Raw genomic sequence first — 15,767 nt, forward strand, 5'->3', positions numbered from 1 at the left:
AACTATTACGTTTTCTGTCCATTTTCAGATGACATACTAAACTATGACGTTTTTTGTCCATTTTTGAACAACATACTAAACTATGACTTTTTTGTCCGTTTTCGGTCGACATACTAAACTATGGCATTTTTTTTGTCCATTTTTGACGACATACTAAACTATGGCGTATTTTGACCATATTCAGATGACATAGTAAACCATGACGTTTTTTGTCCTTTTTCGGACGATATACTAAGCTTTGGCGTTTTTTTGTCCATTTTGACGACATACTAAGCTATGATGTTTTTTGTCCATTTTCGGTCGACATACTAAACCATGATGTTTATTGTCCATTTTTGACGACATACTAAACTATGACGTTTTTGTTCATTTTCGGACCCAGAATGCCGTTTTTTGTCCATTTTGGACGACATACTAAACTATGACGGTTTTTGTCCATTTTTGGATGACATATTGACTATGGTATTTTTTGTCCTTTTTCGGACGACATACTAAACTATGACGTTTTTTGTCCATTTTCAAACAACATACTAAACTATCATGTTTTTTGTCCATTTTTGTTCATTGTCGGACACAGGATGCCTTTTTTTTCATTTTTGACAACATACTAAACGATGACATTTTTTGTCCATTTTCGGACGACAGCCTAAACTATGATGTTTATGTTCATTTTCGGACACAGAACTCCATTTTTGTCTATTTTTGACGACATACTAAAATATGACTTTTTTTGTCCTTTTTCGGACGACATACTAAACTATGATGTTTTTTGTCCATTTTCAGACGACATAATAAACTATGACTTTTTTGGCCATTTTCAGACGACATTCTAAACTATGACAGTTTTTGTCTGTTTTCGGACGACATACTAAACTATGACGTTTTTTGTCCATTTTCAGTCAACATACTAAACTATGAAGTTTTTTGTCCATTTTTGACGACATACTAAACTCTGATGTTTTTGTCCATTTTCGGACGACATACGAAACTATGACGTTTTTTGTCCATTTTCGGACGACATACTAAACTATGACGTTTTTTGTCCATTTTCCGACGACATACTAAACTGTGACTTTTTTTTAGTATTTCATTTTTGGTCCTTTATCAGCTTTATTTGACAGGCCAATTGAGAGAGTGACAGGGAAGAAGAGTCTGGGCAGACATGCAGCAAAGGGCTGCGAGCGGGAATCGAACCCGGGCTGCTGCGTCGGAGACCGGCTCCGATATGTGGTTCACCTGCTTAACCCATTGAGCTATACAGGCACCCTGATTGTTGTCTTTTTTGACGACATACTAAACTATTACGCTTTCTGTCCATTTTCGGATGACATACTTACCTATCACGTTATTTGTCCATTTTTGGACGACATACTAAACTATGACATTTTTTGTCCTTTTTGGGACGATATACTAAGCTTTGGCGTTTTTTTGTCCATTTTTGACGACATACTAAACTATGACGTTTTTTGTCCATTTTTTGACGATATACTAAACTATGACGTTTTTGTTCATTTTCGGACACAGAATGCCGGTTTTTGTCCATTTTTGAAGACATACAAAACTATGACATTTTTTGTCCATTTTCAGACGACATACGAAACTGACGTTTTTGTACATTTTCGGACACAGAATGCCGTTTTTTGTCCATTTTGGACGACATGCTAAACTATGACTTTTTTAAAATATTTTGGTCCTTTATCAGCTTTATTTGACAGGCCAATTGAGAGAGTGACAGGGAAGAAAGTCTGGGAAGACATGCAGCAAAGGGCTGCGAGCGGGAATCGAACCCGGGCTGCTGCGTCGGAGACCGGCTCCGATATGTGGTTCACCTGCTTAACCCATTGAGCTATACAGGTACCCTGATTATTGTCTTTTTTTGACGACATACTAAACTATTACGTTTTCTGTCCATTTTCGGATGACATACTAAACTATGACGTTTTTTGTCCATTTTTGAACAACATACTAAACTATGACTTTTTTGTCCGTTTTCGGTCGACATACTAAACTATGGCATTTTTTTGTCCATTTTTGACGACATACTAAACGATGGCGTATTTTGACCATATTCAGATGACATACTAAACCATGACGTTTTTTGTCCTTTTTCGGACGATATACTAAGCTTTGGCGTTTTTTTGTCCATTTTGACGACATACTAAGCTATGATGTTTTTTGTCCATTTTTGACGACATACTAAACTATGACGTTTTTGTTCATTTTCGGACCCAGAATGCCGTTTTTTGTCCATTTTGGACGACATACTAAACTACGACGGTTTTTGTCCATTTTTGGATGACATATTGACTATGGTATTTTTTGTCCTTTTTCGGACGACATACTAAACTATGACGTTTTTTGTCCATTTTTGAACTACATACTAAACTATCATGTTTTTTGTCCATTTTTGTTCATTGTCGGACACAGGTTGCCTTTTTTTTCATTTTTGACAACATACTAAAATGTGACATTTTTTTGTCCTTTTTCGGACGACATACTAAACTATGATGTTTTTTGTCCATTTTCAGACGACATAATAAACTATGACTTTTTTGGCCATTTTCAGACGACATTCTAAACTATGACAGTTTTTGTCTGTTTTCGGACGACATACTAAACTATCACGTTTTTTGTCCATTTTCAGTCAACATACTAAACTATGAAGTTTTTTGTCCATTTTTGACGACATACTATACTCTGATGTTTTTGTCCATTTTCGGACGACATACTAAACTATGACGTTTTTTGTCCTTTTTCGGACGACATACTAAACTATGATGTTTTTTTTCCATTTTGAGGACATACTAAACTATGACTTTTTGTTCATTTTCGGACCCAGAATGCCGTTCTTTGTCCATTTTGGACGACATACTAAACTATGACGGTTTTTGTCCATTTTCGAACAACATACTAAACTATCATGTTTTTTGTCCTTTTTCGGACGACATACTAAACTATGATGTTTTTTGTCCATTTTCAGACGACATAATAAACTATGACTTTTTGTGCCATTTTCAGACGACATTCTAAACTATGACAGTTTTTGTCTGTTTTCGGACGACATACTAAACTATCACGTTTTTTTGTCCATTTTCAGTCAACATACTAAACTATGAAGTTTTTTGTCCATTTTTGACGACATACTATACTCTGATGTTTTTGTCCATTTTCGGACGACATACTAAACTATGACGTTTTTTGTCCTTTTTCGGACGACATACTAAACTATGACGTTTTTTGTCCTTTTTCGGACGACATACTAAACTATGATGTTTTTTTTCCATTTTGAGGACATACTAAACTATGACTTTTTGTTCATTTTCGGACCCAGAATGCCGTTCTTTGTCCATTTTGGACGACATACTAAACTATGACGGTTTTTGTCCATTTTCGAACAACATACTAAACTATCATGTTTTTTGTCCTTTTTCGGACGACATGCTAAACTATGACGTTTTTTGTCCATTTTTTGACGATATACTGAGCTATGACGTTTTTGTCCATTTTCAGACACAGAATGCCATTTTTTGTCCATTTTTGACGACACACTAAACTGTGATGTTTTTTGTCCATTTTCAGACGACATAATAAACTATGACTTTTTTGGCCATTTTCAGACGACATTCTAAACTATGACAGTTTTTGTCTGTTTTCGGACGACATACTAAACTATGACGTTTTTTGTCCGTTTTCAGTCAACATACTAAACTATGAAGTTTTTTGTCCATTTTTGACGACATACTAAACTCTGATGTTTTTGTCCATTTTCGGATGACATATTAAACTATGACGTTTTTTGTCCTTTTTCGAATGACATACTGAACTATGACGTTTTTTGTCCTTTTTTGGACGATATACTAAGCGTTGGCGTTTTTGGCCATTTTCATACGACATACTAAACTATGACGTTTTTGTTCATTTTCGGACACAGAATGCCATTTTTGACCATTTTTGTCGACATACTAAAATATGACATTTTTTTTGTCCTTTTCTGGACGACACACTAAACTATGACGTTTTTTGTCCATTTTTGGACGACATACTAAACTATGACGTTTTTTGTCCTTTTTGGGACAACATACTAAACTATGATGTTTTTTTCCATTTTCAGACGGCATACGAAACTGACGTTTTTTGTCCATTTTCGGACAACATACTAAGCTATGGTGTTTTTTGTCTATTTTCGGACGACAGTAAATTATGATATTTTTGTTGATTTTCGGACACAGAATGCCGTTTTTTATCCATTTTCAGACGACATACTAAACTATGACGTTTTTTTTCATTTTCGGATGACATATAAACTATGACGTATTTTGATCATATTCGGATGACATACTAAACTATGACATTTTTTGTCCATTTTCGGATGACATATTAAACTATGACGTTTTTTGTCCTTTTTCGAATGACATACTGAACTATGACGTTTTTTGTCCTTTTTTGGACGATATACTAAGCGTTGGCGTTTTTGGCCATTTTCAGATGACATACTAAACTATGACGTTTTTTGTCCATTTTTGAACAACATACTAAACTATGACTTTTTTGTCCGTTTTCGGTCGACATACTAAACTATGGCATTTTTTTTGTCCATTTTTGACGACATACTAAACTATGGCGTATTTTGACCATATTCAGATGACATAGTAAACCATGACGTTTTTTGTCCTTTTTCGGACGATATACTAAGCTTTGGCGTTTTTTTTGTCCATTTTGACGACATACTAAGCTATGATGTTTTTTGTCCATTTTCGGTCGACATACTAAACCATGATGTTTATTGTCCATTTTTGACGACATACTAAACTATGACGTTTTTGTTCATTTTCGGACCCAGAATGCCGTTTTTTGTCCATTTTGGACGACATACTAAACTATGACGGTTTTTGTCCATTTTTGGATGACATATTGACTATGGTATTTTTTGTCCTTTTTCGGACGACATACTAAACTATGACGTTTTTTGTCCGTTTTCGGTCGACATACTAAACTATGGCGTGTTTTTGTCCATTTTTGATGACATACTAAACTATGGCGTATTTTGACTATATTCGGATGACATACTAAACTATGACGTTTTTTGTCCTTTTTCGGACGATATACTAAGCTTTGGCGTTTTTTTGTCCATTTTGACGACATACTTAGCTATGATGTTTTTTGTCCTTTTTCGGTCGACATACTAAACCATGATGTTTTTTGGCCATTTTTGACGACATACTAAACAATGACATTTTCTGTCCATTTTCGGATGACATACTCACCTATCACGTTTTTTGTCCATTTTCGAACAACATACTAAAACTATGATGTTTTTTGTCCTTTTTCGGACGACATACTAAACTATGATGTTTTTGTCCATTTTCAGACACAGAATGCCATTTTTTGTCCTTTTTCGGACGGCATACTAAACTATGACGTTTTTTGTCCATTTTGACGACATACTAAACTATGATGTTTTTTGTCCATTTTCGTACGACATACTAAACTATGATGTTTTTTGTCCATTTTGACGACATACTAAACTATGATGTTTTTTGTCCATTTTCATACGACATACTAAACTATGACATTTTTTGTCCATTTTCGGCCGACATACTAAACTATGACGTTTTTTGTCCATTTTCGAACAACGTACTAAACTATCATGTTTTTTGTCCTTTTTCGGACGACATACTAAACTATGTCGTTTTTGTCCATTTTCAGACACAGAATGCCATTTTTTGTCCTTTTTCGGACGACATACTAAACTATGACGTTTTTTGTCCATTTTGACGACATACTAAACTATGACGTTTTTTGTCCATTTTTTGACGATATACTAAACTATGACGTTTTTGTTCATTTTCGGACACAGAATGCCGGTTTTTGTCCATTTTTGACGACATACTAAACTATGACATTTTTTGTCCATTTTCAGACGACATACTAAACTGACGTTTTTGTACATTTTCGGACGACATACTAAACTATGACATTTTTTGTCCATTTTGAGACGACATACTAAACTGATGTTTTTGTACATTTTCGGATACAGAATGCCGTTTTTTGTCCATTTTGGATGACATGCTAAACCATGACGTTTTTTGTCCTTTTTCGGACGATATACTAAGCTTTGGCGTTTTTTTGTCCATTTTGACGACATACTAAGCTATGATGTTTTTTGTCCATTTTCGGTCGACATACGAAACCATGATGTTTTTTGTCCATTTTTGACGACATACTAAACTATGACGTTTTTGTTCATTTTCGGACCCAGAATGCCGTTTTTTGTCCATTTTGGACGACATACTAAACTATGACGGTTTTTGTCCATTTTTGGATGACATATTGACTATGGTATTTTTTGTCCTTTTTCGGACGACATACTAAACTATGACGTTTTTTGTCCATTTTCGAACAACATACTAAACTATCATGTTTTTTGTCCATTTTTGTTCATTGTCGGACACAGGATGCCTTTTTTTTTCATTTTTGACAACATACTAAACGATGACATTTTTTGTCCATTTTCGGACGACAGCCTAAACTATGATGTTTGTGTTCATTTTCGGACACAGAACTCCATTTTTGTCTATTTTTGACGACATACTAAAATATGACATTTTTTTGTCCTTTTTCGGACGACATACTAAACTATGATGTTTTTTGTCCATTTTCAGACGACATAATGAACTATGACTTTTTTGGCCATTTTCAGACGACATTCTAAACTATGACAGTTTTTGTCTGTTTTCGGACGACATACTAAACTATGACGTTTTTTGTCCTTTTTGGGACGACATACTAAACTATCATGTTTTTTGTCCTTTTTCGGACGACATACTAAACTATGACGTTTTTTGTCCATTTTGACGACATTCTAAACTATGAAGTTTTTTGTCCATTTTCAGACGACATACTAAACTATGATGTTTTTTGTCCATTTTCGTACGACATACTAAACTATGACATTTTTTGTCCATTTTCGGACGACATACTAAACTATGACGTTTTTTGTCCGTTTTCGAACGACATACTAAACTATGACGTTTTTTGTCCATTTTTTGATGATATACTAAACTATGACGTTTTTGTTCATTTTCGGACACAAAATGCCAGTTTTTGTCCATTTTTGACGACATACTAAAGTATGACATTTTTTGTCCATTTTCAGACGACATACTAAACTGACGTTTTTGTACATTTTCGGACACAGAATGCTGTTTTTTGTCCATTTTGGACGACATGCTAAACTATGACGTTTTTTGCCCATTTTTGGATGACATATTGACTATGGTGTTTTTTGTCCTTTTTCGGACAACATACTAAACTATGACTTTTTTAAAATATTTTGGTCCTTTATCAGCTTTATTTGACAGGCCAATTGAGAGAGTGACAGGGAACAGGAGTCTGGGAAGACATGCAGCAAAGGGCTGCGAGTGGGAATCGAACCCGGGCTGGTGCGTCGGAGACCGGCTCCGATATGTGGTTCACCTGCTTAACCCATTGAGCTATACAGGTACCCTGATTATTGTCTCTTTTTGACGACATACTAAACTATTACGTTTTCTGTCCATTTTCAGATGACATACTAAACTATGACGTTTTTTGTCCATTTTTGAACAACATACTAAACTATGACTTTTTTGTCCGTTTTCGGTCGACATACTAAACTATGGCATTTTTTTGTCCATTTTTGACGACATACTAAACTATGGCGTATTTTGACCATATTCAGATGACATAGTAAACCATGACGTTTTTTGTCCTTTTTCGGACGATATACTAAGCTTTGGCGTTTTTTGTCCATTTTGACGACATACTAAGCTATGATGTTTTTTGTCCATTTTCGGTCGACATACTAAACCATGATGTTTATTGTCCATTTTTGACGACATACTAAACTATGACGTTTTTGTTCATTTTCGGACCCAGAATGCCGTTTTTTGTCCATTTTGGACGACATACTAAACTATGACGGTTTTTGTCCATTTTTGGATGACATATTGACTATGGTATTTTTTGTCCTTTTTCGGACGACATACTAAACTATGACGTTTTTTGTCCATTTTCAAACAACATACTAAACTATCATGTTTTTTGTCCATTTTTGTTCATTGTCGGACACAGGATGCCTTTTTTTTCATTTTTGACAACATACTAAACGATGACATTTTTTGTCCATTTTCGGACGACAGCCTAAACTATGATGTTTATGTTCATTTTCGGACACAGAACTCCATTTTTGTCTATTTTTGACGACATACTAAAATATGACTTTTTTTGTCCTTTTTCGGACGACATACTAAACTATGATGTTTTTTGTCCATTTTCAGACGACATAATAAACTATGACTTTTTTGGCCATTTTCAGACGACATTCTAAACTATGACAGTTTTTGTCTGTTTTCGGACGACATACTAAACTATGACGTTTTTTGTCCATTTTCAGTCAACATACTAAACTATGAAGTTTTTTGTCCATTTTTGACGACATACTAAACTCTGATGTTTTTGTCCATTTTCGGACGACATACGAAACTATGACGTTTTTTGTCCATTTTCGGACGACATACTAAACTATGACGTTTTTTGTCCATTTTCCGACGACATACTAAACTGTGACTTTTTTTTAGTATTTCATTTTTGGTCCTTTATCAGCTTTATTTGACAGGCCAATTGAGAGAGTGACAGGGAAGAAGAGTCTGGGCAGACATGCAGCAAAGGGCTGCGAGCGGGAATCGAACCCGGGCTGCTGCGTCGGAGACCGGCTCCGATATGTGGTTCACCTGCTTAACCCATTGAGCTATACAGGCACCCTGATTGTTGTCTTTTTTGACGACATACTAAACTATTACGCTTTCTGTCCATTTTCGGATGACATACTTACCTATCACGTTATTTGTCCATTTTTGGACGACATACTAAACTATGACATTTTTTGTCCTTTTTGGGACGATATACTAAGCTTTGGCGTTTTTTTGTCCATTTTTGACGACATACTAAACTATGACGTTTTTTGTCCATTTTTTGACGATATACTAAACTATGACGTTTTTGTTCATTTTCGGACACAGAATGCCGGTTTTTGTCCATTTTTGAAGACATACAAAACTATGACATTTTTTGTCCATTTTCAGACGACATACGAAACTGACGTTTTTGTACATTTTCGGACACAGAATGCCGTTTTTTGTCCATTTTGGACGACATGCTAAACTATGACTTTTTTAAAATATTTTGGTCCTTTATCAGCTTTATTTGACAGGCCAATTGAGAGAGTGACAGGGAAGAAAGTCTGGGAAGACATGCAGCAAAGGGCTGCGAGCGGGAATCGAACCCGGGCTGCTGCGTCGGAGACCGGCTCCGATATGTGGTTCACCTGCTTAACCCATTGAGCTATACAGGTACCCTGATTATTGTCTTTTTTTGACGACATACTAAACTATTACGTTTTCTGTCCATTTTCGGATGACATACTAAACTATGACGTTTTTTGTCCATTTTTGAACAACATACTAAACTATGACTTTTTTGTCCGTTTTCGGTCGACATACTAAACTATGGCATTTTTTTGTCCATTTTTGACGACATACTAAACGATGGCGTATTTTGACCATATTCAGATGACATACTAAACCATGACGTTTTTTGTCCTTTTTCGGACGATATACTAAGCTTTGGCGTTTTTTTGTCCATTTTGACGACATACTAAGCTATGATGTTTTTTGTCCATTTTTGACGACATACTAAACTATGACGTTTTTGTTCATTTTCGGACCCAGAATGCCGTTTTTTGTCCATTTTGGACGACATACTAAACTACGACGGTTTTTGTCCATTTTTGGATGACATATTGACTATGGTATTTTTTGTCCTTTTTCGGACGACATACTAAACTATGACGTTTTTTGTCCATTTTTGAACTACATACTAAACTATCATGTTTTTTGTCCATTTTTGTTCATTGTCGGACACAGGTTGCCTTTTTTTTTCATTTTTGACAACATACTAAAATGTGACATTTTTTTGTCCTTTTTCGGACGACATACTAAACTATGATGTTTTTTGTCCATTTTCAGACGACATAATAAACTATGACTTTTTTGGCCATTTTCAGACGACATTCTAAACTATGACAGTTTTTGTCTGTTTTCGGACGACATACTAAACTATCACGTTTTTTGTCCATTTTCAGTCAACATACTAAACTATGAAGTTTTTTGTCCATTTTTGACGACATACTATACTCTGATGTTTTTGTCCATTTTCGGACGACATACTAAACTATGACGTTTTTTGTCCTTTTTCGGACGACATACTAAACTATGATGTTTTTTTTCCATTTTGAGGACATACTAAACTATGACTTTTTGTTCATTTTCGGACCCAGAATGCCGTTCTTTGTCCATTTTGGACGACATACTAAACTATGACGGTTTTTGTCCATTTTCGAACAACATACTAAACTATCATGTTTTTTGTCCTTTTTCGGACGACATACTAAACTATGATGTTTTTTGTCCATTTTCAGACGACATAATAAACTATGACTTTTTGTGCCATTTTCAGACGACATTCTAAACTATGACAGTTTTTGTCTGTTTTCGGACGACATACTAAACTATCACGTTTTTTTGTCCATTTTCAGTCAACATACTAAACTATGAAGTTTTTTGTCCATTTTTGACGACATACTATACTCTGATGTTTTTGTCCATTTTCGGACGACATACTAAACTATGACGTTTTTTGTCCTTTTTCGGACGACATACTAAACTATGACGTTTTTTGTCCTTTTTCGGACGACATACTAAACTATGATGTTTTTTTTCCATTTTGAGGACATACTAAACTATGACTTTTTGTTCATTTTCGGACCCAGAATGCCGTTCTTTGTCCATTTTGGACGACATACTAAACTATGACGGTTTTTGTCCATTTTCGAACAACATACTAAACTATCATGTTTTTTGTCCTTTTTCGGACGACATGCTAAACTATGACGTTTTTTGTCCATTTTTTGACGATATACTGAGCTATGACGTTTTTGTCCATTTTCAGACACAGAATGCCATTTTTTGTCCATTTTTGACGACACACTAAACTGTGATGTTTTTTGTCCATTTTCAGACGACATAATAAACTATGACTTTTTTGGCCATTTTCAGACGACATTCTAAACTATGACAGTTTTTGTCTGTTTTCGGACGACATACTAAACTATGACGTTTTTTGTCCGTTTTCAGTCAACATACTAAACTATGAAGTTTTTTGTCCATTTTTGACGACATACTAAACTCTGATGTTTTTGTCCATTTTCGGATGACATATTAAACTATGACGTTTTTTGTCCTTTTTCGAATGACATACTGAACTATGACGTTTTTTGTCCTTTTTGGACGATATACTAAGCGTTGGCGTTTTTGGCCATTTTCATACGACATACTAAACTATGACGTTTTTGTTCATTTTCGGACACAGAATGCCATTTTTGACCATTTTTGTCGACATACTAAAATATGACATTTTTTTTGTCCTTTTCTGGACGACACACTAAACTATGACGTTTTTTGTCCATTTTTGGACGACATACTAAACTATGACGTTTTTTGTCCTTTTTGGGACAACATACTAAACTATGATGTTTTTTTCCATTTTCAGACGGCATACGAAACTGACGTTTTTTGTCCATTTTCGGACAACATACTAAGCTATGGTGTTTTTTGTCTATTTTCGGACGACAGTAAATTATGATATTTTTGTTGATTTTCGGACACAGAATGCCGTTTTTTATCCATTTTCAGACGACATACTAAACTATGACGTTTTTTTTCATTTTCGGATGACATATAAACTATGACGTATTTTGATCATATTCGGATGACATACTAAACTATGACATTTTTTGTCCATTTTCGGATGACATATTAAACTATGACGTTTTTTGTCCTTTTTCGAATGACATACTGAACTATGACGTTTTTGTCCTTTTTTGGACGATATACTAAGCGTTGGCGTTTTTGGCCATTTTCAGATGACATACTAAACTATGACGTTTTTTGTCCATTTTTGAACAACATACTAAACTATGACTTTTTTGTCCGTTTTCGGTCGACATACTAAACTATGGCATTTTTTTTGTCCATTTTTGACGACATACTAAACTATGGCGTATTTTGACCATATTCAGATGACATAGTAAACCATGACGTTTTTTGTCCTTTTTCGGACGATATACTAAGCTTTGGCGTTTTTTTGTCCATTTTGACGACATACTAAGCTATGATGTTTTTTGTCCATTTTCGGTCGACATACTAAACCATGATGTTTATTGTCCATTTTTGACGACATACTAAACTATGACGTTTTTGTTCATTTTCGGACCCAGAATGCCGTTTTTTGTCCATTTTGGACGACATACTAAACTATGACGGTTTTTGTCCATTTTTGGATGACATATTGACTATGGTATTTTTTGTCCTTTTTCGGACGACATACTAAACTATGACGTTTTTTGTCCATTTTCAAACAACATACTAAACTATCATGTTTTTGTCCATTTTTGTTCATTGTCGGACACAGGATGCCTTTTTTTTCATTTTTGACAACATACTAAACGATGACATTTTTTGTCCATTTTCGGACGACAGCCTAAACTATGATGTTTATGTTCATTTTCGGACACAGAACTCCATTTTTGTCTATTTTTGACGACATACTAAAATATGACTTTTTTTGTCCTTTTTCGGACGACATACTAAACTATGATGTTTTTTGTCCATTTTCAGACGACATAATAAACTATGACTTTTTTGGCCATTTTCAGACGACATTCTAAACTATGACAGTTTTTGTCTGTTTTCGGACGACATACTAAACTATGACGTTTTTTGTCCATTTTCAGTCAACATACTAAACTATGAAGTTTTTTGTCCATTTTTGACGACATACTAAACTCTGATGTTTTTGTCCATTTTCGGACGACATACGAAACTATGACGTTTTTTGTCCATTTTCGGACGACATACTAAACTGTGACGTTTTTTGTCCATTTTCCGACGACATACTAAACTGTGACTTTTTTTTAGTATTTCATTTTTGGTCCTTTATCAGCTTTATTTGACAGGCCAATTGAGAGAGTGACAGGGAAGAAGAGTCTGGGCAGACATGCAGCAAAGGGCTGCGAGCGGGAATCGAACCCGGGCTGCTGCGTCGGAGACCGGCTCCGATATGTGGTTCACCTGCTTAACCCATTGAGCTATACAGGCACCCTGATTGTTGTCTTTTTTGACGACATACTAAACTATTACGCTTTCTGTCCATTTTCGGATGACATACTTACCTATCACGTTATTTGTCCATTTTTGGACGACATACTAAACTATGACATTTTTTGTCCTTTTTGGGACGATATACTAAGCTTTGGCGTTTTTTTGTCCATTTTTGACGACATACTAAACTATGACGTTTTTTGTCCATTTTTTGACGATATACTAAACTATGACGTTTTTGTTCATTTTCGGACACAGAATGCCGGTTTTTGTCCATTTTTGAAGACATACAAAACTATGACATTTTTTGTCCATTTTCAGACGACATACGAAACTGACGTTTTTGTACATTTTCGGACACAGAATGCCGTTTTTTGTCCATTTTGGACGACATGCTAAACTATGACTTTTTTAAAATATTTTGGTCCTTTATCAGCTTTATTTGACAGGCCAATTGAGAGAGTGACAGGGAAGAAAGTCTGGGAAGACATGCAGCAAAGGGCTGCGAGCGGGAATCGAACCCGGGCTGCTGCGTCGGAGACCGGCTCCGATATGTGGTTCACCTGCTTAACCCATTGAGCTATACAGGTACCCTGATTATTGTCTTTTTTTGACGACATACTAAACTATTACGTTTTCTGTCCATTTTCGGATGACATACTAAACTATGACGTTTTTTGTCCATTTTTGAACAACATACTAAACTATGACTTTTTTGTCCGTTTTCGGTCGACATACTAAACTATGGCATTTTTTTGTCCATTTTTGACGACATACTAAACGATGGCGTATTTTGACCATATTCAGATGACATACTAAACCATGACGTTTTTTGTCCTTTTTCGGACGATATACTAAGCTTTGGCGTTTTTTTGTCCATTTTGACGACATACTAAGCTATGATGTTTTTTGTCCATTTTTGACGACATACTAAACTATGACGTTTTTGTTCATTTTCGGACCCAGAATGCCGTTTTTGTCCATTTTGGACGACATACTAAACTACGACGGTTTTTGTCCATTTTTGGATGACATATTGACTATGGTATTTTTTGTCCTTTTTCGGACGACATACTAAACTATGACGTTTTTTGTCCATTTTTGAACTACATACTAAACTATCATGTTTTTTGTCCATTTTTGTTCATTGTCGGACACAGGTTGCCTTTTTTTTCATTTTTGACAACATACTAAAATGTGACATTTTTTTGTCCTTTTTCGGACGACATACTAAACTATGATGTTTTTTGTCCATTTTCAGACGACATAATAAACTATGACTTTTTTGGCCATTTTCAGACGACATTCTAAACTATGACAGTTTTTGTCTGTTTTCGGACGACATACTAAACTATCACGTTTTTTGTCCATTTTCAGTCAACATACTAAACTATGAAGTTTTTTGTCCATTTTTGACGACATACTATACTCTGATGTTTTTGTCCATTTTCGGACGACATACTAAACTATGACGTTTTTTGTCCATTTTCGGACGACATACTAAACTATGACGTTTTTTGTCCTTTTTCGGACGACATACTAAACTATGATGTTTTTTTTCCATTTTGAGGACATACTAAACTATGACTTTTTGTTCATTTTCGGACCCAGAATGCCGTTCTTTGTCCATTTTGGACGACATACTAAACTATGACGGTTTTGTCCATTTTCGAACAACATACTAAACTATCATGTTTTTTGTCCTTTTTCGGACGACATACTAAACTATGATGTTTTTTGTCCATTTTCAGACGACATAATAAACTATGACTTTTTGTGCCATTTTCAGACGACATTCTAAACTATGACAGTTTTTGTCTGTTTTCGGACGACATACTAAACTATCACGTTTTTTTGTCCATTTTCAGTCAACATACTAAACTATGAAGTTTTTTGTCCATTTTTGACGACATACTATACTCTGATGTTTTTGTCCATTTTCGGACGACATACTAAACTATGACGTTTTTTGTCCTTTTTCGGACGACATACTAAACTATGACGTTTTTTGTCCTTTTTCGGACGACATACTAAACTATGATGTTTTTTTTCCATTTTGAGGACATACTAAACTATGACTTTTTGTTCATTTTCGGACCCAGAATGCCGTTCTTTGTCCATTTTGGACGACATACTAAACTATGACGGTTTTTGTCCATTTTCGAACAACATACTAAACTATCATGTTTTTTGTCCTTTTTCGGACGACATGCTAAACTATGACGTTTTTTGTCCATTTTTTGACGATATACTGAGCTATGACGTTTTTGTCCATTTTCAGACACAGAATGCCATTTTTTGTCCATTTTGACGACACACTAAACTGTGATGTTTTTTGTCCATTTTCAGACGACATAATAAACTATGACTTTTTTGGCCATTTTCAGACGACATTCTAAACTATGACAGTTTTTGTCTGTTTTCGGACGACATACTAAACTATGACGTTTTTGTCCGTTTTCAGTCAACATACTAAACTATGAAGTTTTTTGTCCATTTTTGACGACATAC

At 35.0% G+C, this 15,767-nt stretch overlaps 1 protein-coding gene across 3 annotated transcripts in view; it reads left to right on the forward strand.

Moving 5' to 3' along the window:
• Positions 1–15,767, forward strand: part of tnnt2e (troponin T2e, cardiac) — a 37,737-nt gene that overhangs the window by 14,931 nt on the left and 7,039 nt on the right. The window lies entirely within an intron of this gene.

This window comes from Acanthochromis polyacanthus, chromosome 1 (assembly GCF_021347895.1).
Source record: "Acanthochromis polyacanthus isolate Apoly-LR-REF ecotype Palm Island chromosome 1, KAUST_Apoly_ChrSc, whole genome shotgun sequence".
Taxonomy (NCBI): Eukaryota; Metazoa; Chordata; class Actinopteri; family Pomacentridae; genus Acanthochromis; species Acanthochromis polyacanthus.